An 8639-nucleotide genomic window follows, 5' to 3' on the forward strand; every position below is an offset into this window, starting at 1 on the left:
AGGACTTCCCGGGTCTTTATATTTGGGTACAGCCCTTTGTTGAATGATAGTGCTCACTTTCTCAGTAAGGAAGGCCTTTTTGTGCACATTTAATTTTCTTTTTACAGTGCACAAGTCCTTGAGATATTTAGCATATGATGGAATTTATCTAATGGCATCAAGCAGAGGAATATTGACAGTAACCTTTTGGAGCATATCCAACACCTCTTGATATTTCATGGGGACAGTCGGATTCCGAAGTCTAGATGGGAATGGAACTGGAGGCTCATATGACTTAGTCTCTTTATCCTTTTGTTGTTGCAACTCTTGAACCATAGCCGGTGCATCATTTTCTTGAGACAGTGGCTCATCCTTCGGTATTTCTACCGGTTGCATTATCTTGTTATCGATCTCTTTTCCACTTCTCAAGGTAATGATGGCCTTATCTTGTTCATGATGTAGCTTACTTGGATTTGAGTCTCCAATGAAATGTGTGTTTCTAGGGTTTGGCACAGGTTGAGAAGGAAGGGTGCCTTTTTTCCTAGCATTTAGTTGAGTCTCAATCCTAACCACAGCTGTCTTTAATTCCTGATTTGATTGGATTAGAGACTGATTCATTTGAGCTTGAGAGTTCATGAATGTGGTCAATGCATCCTCCACAGATGATCGCTTTGGCGGGGGCACATATGGGGCATTGTTAGGTGCCCCAAAGAAGTTATTTTGTGGAGGCATTTGAGGTGCATTGGGCGCATTAATTTGTGGTCCATTCCTCTAACTAAGATTAGGATGGTTACGCCAATTTGGATTGTACGTCTTTCCCATTGGTTGCATAACTGACCTTTGGTAATTATTTATAGCATTTGCTTAATCATGCTCATGCGTGATATTTTATACAACTGAGATTATTGGACAATCTTTTGTGTCATAATCTGTACCACCACAAATGTTATAAAAATTACCTAAGGAAGTGTTTGCTTTAACCATATCAACCTTCCTAATTTCCAAAGCTTCGACCTTTCTAGCCAATGCAGAGAATTTTGCATTAAGGTCGTCTTCCTCTCTTAGGACATACATTCCCGCTTTCTCTCTAGGAATAGGTCTAGTTTGGTCTGATTTAGCAGAGACATCCCATGTCTGCGTATTCTCTACTAATATATCTAGAAAATCCCAAGTCTCATTATAATCTTTGTCAAGAAAGGTTCCACCACACATCATCTCTATGAACTGACGGGTATCCATGGTGAGCCCCTTTCGGAAAGCATCAATCACGTGCTATGGTTCATAACCATGATGTGGACAAATAATTAGAATGTCTTTGAAATGCTCCCAAGCTTGAAAAAATAATTCATTTTCCTTTTGGGAGAATGACATGATTTCTTGTTTTAGTGCATTTGTTTTGTGCTCGAGAAAGAACTTTTTCAAAAACTCTCTACTTAAGGCTTGTCATGAAGTGATGGTATTAGGTCTCAGAGAGTTGAGCCATGCTTTGACCCGATCCTTTAGAGAAAATGAGAATAACCTAAGCTTAAGTACATCCCTATTACCATTGTTTATTTGTAACGTTACAATTACTTCCTCAAAGTCCTTGAGGTGCAAGTAGGGGCTTTCAGAATCTAAGCCATGAAATTTAGGAATTAATTGAATCACACCTGATTTAAAATCAATGTTCCCTGTGTGAGCAGGGAACACTATGCAAGATGGTAAAGTTGATCTTTCATGGTGTAAATGCTCACGTAAAGTCCGTGGTTAGTTTAACACATTCCTATGAACTTCATTTTCATCCTCAAGAGGAGGATTATGTTGATTTTCTCTATTTTAATTTATAGTTGGATCTGGCAGATTTGGATTTGGATTATCAACTGGATCTGCTATGGAATCCAAGTGATGTTGAGTGCCTCTTCTAAGTGAATGATCAAGGCCTGGAACTAATCCCCCTTCAGAGGAGAGTCGATTGTTTTGATCCCTATTCCAATGGGACATAAACCATCCACACCACATAACAAATACCACTAATTCAAATAGCAAGTATGATACTTAAAATAAAAATAAAAACTTAAATCAACAACCCAGGCGGCAGGGCCAACCATGAGGGTTCAGTCCACAAAGCAAAATAAATCAACAACCCAGGTGGCAGGGCTGACTATGAGGGTTCAATCCACAAAGCAAGATAAATCAACAACCCATGTGGCAGGGCCGACCATGAGGATTCAGTCCACAAAAAAAAAGTAAAACTAATGTAGAAATTAAACTATGCTAATATGGAAAATAGATTCAGCGGATGATCTTTGTGATCAAACAGCAACTGTAGGACAACCATAGCACTTGGGTGATAAAATCCCAAGTAGGGCAATCTTATGTCATAGTTAGTGCTTGAAAGACCCAACTGAATTTATTTTTAAAGAAAAAGAAAAGAGAAAAAAAAATCTACAGAAAATCTAGAGGGTTTAGAAGAGAACTTACCTTAGAAGAAAACTTCCCTTAGCTATCTTGCACAGATCTGATCTATTTCAGTCTCTCCCCGGCAACGGCGCCAAAAACTTGATTGCTTGCCTCCAAGTGCAGAGGTTCGTAAGTAATATCCTGTGAATACAAGGTCGATCCCATAGGGAGATGAATTGCGAGAAGAAAAAAAATCAAATGCAAAACAAATTAAGTAATAAAAACTAAACTGATAATTTGATTTTGGAATTTTTGAATGGATGTAATTCAATTGAATAAAACAACACCCAAGCTTCAAAATTCCACACATAGGTTAATGTTTCAAAATCATGATGACTTGGATAACACAACTAGGATCTGAGCACTATTGTCAACCTAATCGAAAAATAAAACAGTTTAAATATTTTAATAAATGATATAAAAGATTAGAAAATAATGGATTTGCACCATTGGCATATATTCTCAAGCGCCAGTGATTTTAAGTATTCAATATCTATAGGATAATAATATCAAAGAAATATAAGAGGTTGAGAACATCTCCTATCTAGGAAATTTGATTGATTTAGGGTAAGCCTATCCATCAATGTGGATCTCATATGATGGAAACATATGGATCTTACAAGAGGATAAAAAAATAAAACCTAAATAATAGATAACATGCATACACCATTCTTCTCATCATTAAAACAATCAATTATCATAATCTTAAAAAATTATTAAACCCATGTGCTTCCCTTCTAGCTTGGGATAGAGGAAACTTAGAAAAACATAATTAAATTGCAGAAGTAAAAAGCAACAAGAAATAAAGAAAAAAATGCAAATAGAAAAGATCTTAAAAAATAATTTACAAAGCTTTAATAAAACTAAAAACGCTTTAAAAACTCTAAATTTTGCTTTGAGATACCTTAAATAATGTTTAGGAATGCCCTAGGAAGCCCTATTTATAAGTATGGAACTCCAATTTTCGTATAAAGTTGAAAAACCGTAGAAACCGTCTAAAAATACGTATTTTTTAAAATAAACTTCTCGCTGCATAGTTCGTTTAAAACAAACTTCCTGCTGCATAGTTTTTCAAAATGAACTTCACAGCTTCAGAATACACTTTTTCAGGACGATTTCAAGATTTCTTCACTTCAAATCTTCGATTCTCTTCATTCTTCACTTGGTTTTCTTGGATCTTTGGTATGTGAATTCTTCAATCTTGGTTTCCTAAGATCCATCCCTTGCCTTGGTAATTTTTTAGCATCAAATTCTTACTTTTTAGCACCCTTTTTCAATCCAACCTCTTAAATTCACCTTGCAACACATACATGAGTAAAATAGAATATTAAGATGATTTATGTTCATAAAACCAAGATATAAATGGGAAAAATTATGCAATATTTGAGTCTCAACACACTGCTAGCTAATAGAATGTCATCAACATACAAAATCATCATTATGAACTTACTCCCACTGGTTTTAATGTAGATACATTCATCAACAGTGTTTTCTACAAAGCCATATGAGGAAATTACTTTATGAAACTTTAGGTACCACTGTCGTGATACCTATTTCAACCCATAGATGGACTTCTTAAGTTTGCAAACCAAATGTTCTGAGCTAGTAGCTACAAAACCTTCAGGTTGCAATATGTACACATTCTCATTTAGATCCCCATTGAGAAATGCAATCTTTACATCCATCTGATATAACTCTAAATCCATATGAGCTATAAGAGCCATTATGATCCTGAATGAGTCTTTCTTGGATATAGGTGAGAAAGTCTCCTTAAAGTCAATGCTCTCACGTTGGTTAAAACTCTTAGTAACAAGTCTGGCTTTATATCTTTCGACATTACCCTTGGAGTCTCTTTTGATTTTAAATATCCATTTACAACTAATCAGCCTTATTCTAATGGGTAACTCTACAAGATCTCATACTTTATTATCCATCATGGATTTCAACTTCTCTTTCATGGCATCAAACCAATGAGAAGGATCAGCACTTTGTTTGACTTGTGTAAATGATTCAGGATCCTTTTCTACCCCTATGTCAAAGTCGTGCTCCTATAAGTATACGATGTAATCGTCTTGATTTACAGGCCTTCTCTCTCTTTCAGATCTTCTTAATAGTTCAGCTTGTTGGGTGTGATCTTGATTTTCCTCATCAGTGGTGTATACATGAGGTTCTACGTGGTATTCTGCAGTGACTGCAGGATCAACTGCATCATTAATATCCATGTGATTTGAAGTGATTATGACTGGAGTCAAAGTCCTTTGTTCCTCAAATACTAAATTTCTGGTGTTCATACTCCTACTGTTTTCAGTGTCCTCAATGAATCTAGCATTCTCAATTTCAGCAATCCTGATAAAGTGGGAAGGACAATAGAATCGATAGTCTTTTGATCTTTCTGGGTATCTAATGAAGAAACAATTTACGGTGCTAGGATCAAGCTTCTTTTCATATGGGTTATAAACTTTAGCCTCAGCATGACAACCCCAAACATGTAGATATTGGAGACTTGGTTTTCTCCCATTCCACAACTCAAAAGTATTTTTGTTTACTGCTTTAATGGGAACCCTGTTTAGTATATGAACTACGGTTTTGATCGCATCACCCCACAGAGATTCTAGCAATGTCAAATTACTGACCATGCTTCGCACCATATCCATAAGGATGCGATTGCGTCTCTCAGCCACTCCATTCTGCTAAAGAGTACCAGGCATAGTGTACTGATTGACAATGACACAATCCTGCAAGTATTTAGCGAATGGCCCTAGATTGCATCCTGATTCGTCATATCTGCCATAATATTCACCACCATGGTCAGATCTGACAACTTTAATTCTCTTATCGAGTTGATTTTCAACCTCGACTTTATAGATTTTAAAAGCATTCAGGGCATCTGATTTCTCAATGTAAGGTATAGGTACCTAAAGCGAGAGTAGTCATCTATAAAGGTAATAAATTATTTGTGGGCACTCCATGAGGCTGTAAGGAATTGTCCACAGATATCTGTATGTATAGCCTCTAATAGACCTACACTCCTGGCTGCACCTTTCTTTCTCACTCTAGTCTGTTTCCCTTTTATAAAATCAATACATACTTCATAGTCAGAGAAGCTTAGAGAATGTAAAATTTCTCCTCGCACAAGCCTGTCTAATCTCCCACGAGATATATGGCATAGCCGCCTGTGCCACAATATGGAGGAATTCTCATAGTCTAGTCTTCGCTTGGATCCCACTTTATTTCTATACAAGGCATTAATGTTATAGACGTGAGAGATAATCGAATCTAACTGGTATAAGTTGCTTACTATAGAGTCGGTTCTAACTTTAATTGAATTAAAGTAAATACTAAGACCTTTATTTCCAAAGTGGAACGAATATCCCAACTTGTCCAAATAGAAAATTGAAACTAAATTGTACCTTATAGATGGCACACAAAATGTATCTACTAAATCCAAAAAATGACCAGACTTCAACTTAAGCCTATAAACTCCTATTGCCTCCACGTCAACTTTGATACCATTGCCTATGTATACTGAGCGCTGTGCATCAGTTGGTGGCCTGGCCTATAATAATTCCTGTATAGAATTGCATATGTGAATAGTAGTTCTCAAATCTATACACCGGGAAACCACCGATACATCGGTAAAATTAGTTTCAAAACAGATAAGAATAGAATGATTACCTTTCTTTATGAGCCAATTCTTAAACCCTTCGCAGTCATTCTTTAAATAACCCGTCTTTTTACAAAAGAAGCACGATTTTTCTTTAACGCATTTGCATTTTGATCCATTGCTTGATTGATTCTCATGGTTTCCAGATGGAGGACCAGAGAATCCATTATTAGAACCTTGTTTCCTTTTCCCTTTACCTTTATTCCCATGCCCCTACCCATGACCTGAGGTCATCATATTTACATTTTGAACTTTAGCCATCTGCCTAATCCTGTCTTCTTCTTGGACGTACTGAGTGATAAGTTCATCCAACGTCCACATGTCCTTCAGAGTGTTATAGTTTACTAGAAACGTGCCGAATTGGGGAGGTAGGTTGTTCATGATCAAATGAACTAGTTGATCATCAGTGAGTACAAGCCCTAGGGCACGGATCTTATATACGACCTCGATCTGCTCTACAATGTATTCACAGATATTGCCTTTTCCATCGTAGAATGAGCGAGTCAATTTATTCAAAAGGATGCCCACTTCAGATTTATCAGATTTCTTGAACTCATTTCAGTCAGGAAAGTTTTGGCATTGTTTGTTTCAAGCATGGCACCCTTCATAAATTCAGAAATCGAATACTTAATCACTTTCAGGCATGTATAATTTGATCTAAATCATGCAATCCATCGATTATATTCAGCTTCAGTGGCATTATTAGATGGTTCTTGTGGTTCTGGTATTATCAGGGCCAGATCTAATTGAAGACAGCCTAGTACAACTTCAATGGCGTTCTTCCATTGAGCATAATTATATCTATTTAGGGTAGGGACTTAATTCTGATTAGTTGAAATTGATACTGAAATACATACATATATATACTCACATTAGTTCATAATTTCACAAAGTAATTTTGTGAATGTAAGCAAAATATCAGGCAAAATTAATCAATTCAGTTGCTAAGGGAGGCATCAACTGAATCATCCAAGATGAAGATGGGCCCAACCATCACATCCTGGTGAGAATCTGTTACATCATCATCATTCATATTGTGTGTGGTAATAAAACATGTCAGTGATCCTCCTGAATATGAAGCTAAGTGATGTCGGTCATGTAAATCTGAGACACTCAATACCTGTGGGTGAAATGAGTCTTTCAGCTTTACATTACCAACACTATTTACTTCACCCGTTCACGTGTCTGTCAAATGGTAATCGTCTGTGTTTTCATTACCGTATACATGAAGACGTGAACGCAACTATATGCAATCCTCCTGATCTAATGTTGCAAGTCTGTACTTGTAAAATTTTCATCGATTGAGGTCACTATGGTGGCTAACACAACTGAATCCAACACTACAAAGACAGACTCAGGATCGCGATTTTAATCCTGCATCAATGGATTATTTCTTAATTAGTCTTGATACGGCTCACAAGGTCATTGGTATTAATTATTGGAAAATAAAGTAACCTCAGATGAATATGTATCATTCTCTATGTTCCAACAGTCTATATCAATTCCTTAAAGATGGGTAATGGGCCTATAATGAAACCAAATCAAGACTGCATGATAAATTAACATTACAAGTTTGACGCTTGACATTCACGGATAGAACGTTACAAGGTTGTATCCGAATGTTTATCTAGTGAATGAGTCGGAATTGTGTACATTCAATAGTTTGGACTTAAAATAGGATCTCTATATGTATAATCACCTTGCCTTGATTGGACCCAAAGATTCCTGGAGTGTGCCCACGAATTTGATCTGAAATTGGTTGGCCCTTAAAAGTTTGGGCCCAGTTAAAGACTTACACCATAAGGTGATCAAACCCAAGATCCTGTACAGGCCCAAAGTCCAGGGCCATGTATACCCGAATAAGCCCTAATCGAAAAATAAAAATTGTGCAACTGAGGTGCACATGTATGGCCTTCAGATGAGGGTCACTACGTTTATGAAGGACATTGTAGAATGGACCAGGAGTGCCAAACGGGCCCATAACAGAAGTCAGGCCCAACAGCCAATAAAACAGGGTAGGAATCACGTTATCGGGTCCAGAAGGTGGACCCGAATGGATTTCAATCAGGTCCACTTACCCGTCAGTTAAAACGAGAGAGAACCCATCTATTTCTCTTCAACAGGGCAGTAAGCCCTAGGCTTGAGCTCGTCTCCCAAAAACTTTCTCACTGTAGGAGAGAGAGAGAGAGAGAGAGAGAGAGAAGACGCTCTCCCTATTTGCCTGACGCATCTCGAAGGAGATAAGTCCCTCTGATTTGTTGTGTGTCTTGCAGTCGTAGAAACCGAAGACAACATCGGAAGCACCGGCTGCGACCGTGGCTGCGGCTGCCATTAATGAGTGTGAGGGCTTAAGACGCTGATGATGGCTCTGATTAGAGGAAGAAAAAAGGTTGTGAGCCATCACCTTCGTCCACTTGTACAAGGTTCGTCAATGGCCGCCGGTATGAATGACAAAGGTAAGAGGCCAATAAGGGGTTTTTAACTCCCTGACGATTAATGGGATTTTCAGGAATCTCCAGCAATGGATTCAAGAATGGAAATTCCCAATTGTGCAATT

General features: G+C 37.5%; 1 non-coding gene across 1 annotated transcript; it reads left to right on the forward strand.

Annotated features, from left to right (window-relative positions):
• Nucleotides 1-1261: 1261 nt before the first annotated feature.
• Nucleotides 1262-1368, forward strand: LOC131252300 (small nucleolar RNA R71). Its single transcript, XR_009174330.1, has one exon. It is a non-coding gene; the product is annotated as a small nucleolar RNA R71 (small nucleolar RNA).
• Nucleotides 1369-8639: the final 7271 nt, after the last annotated feature.

Source organism: Magnolia sinica, chromosome 7, assembly GCF_029962835.1.
Source record: "Magnolia sinica isolate HGM2019 chromosome 7, MsV1, whole genome shotgun sequence".
Taxonomy (NCBI): Eukaryota; Viridiplantae; Streptophyta; class Magnoliopsida; order Magnoliales; family Magnoliaceae; genus Magnolia; species Magnolia sinica.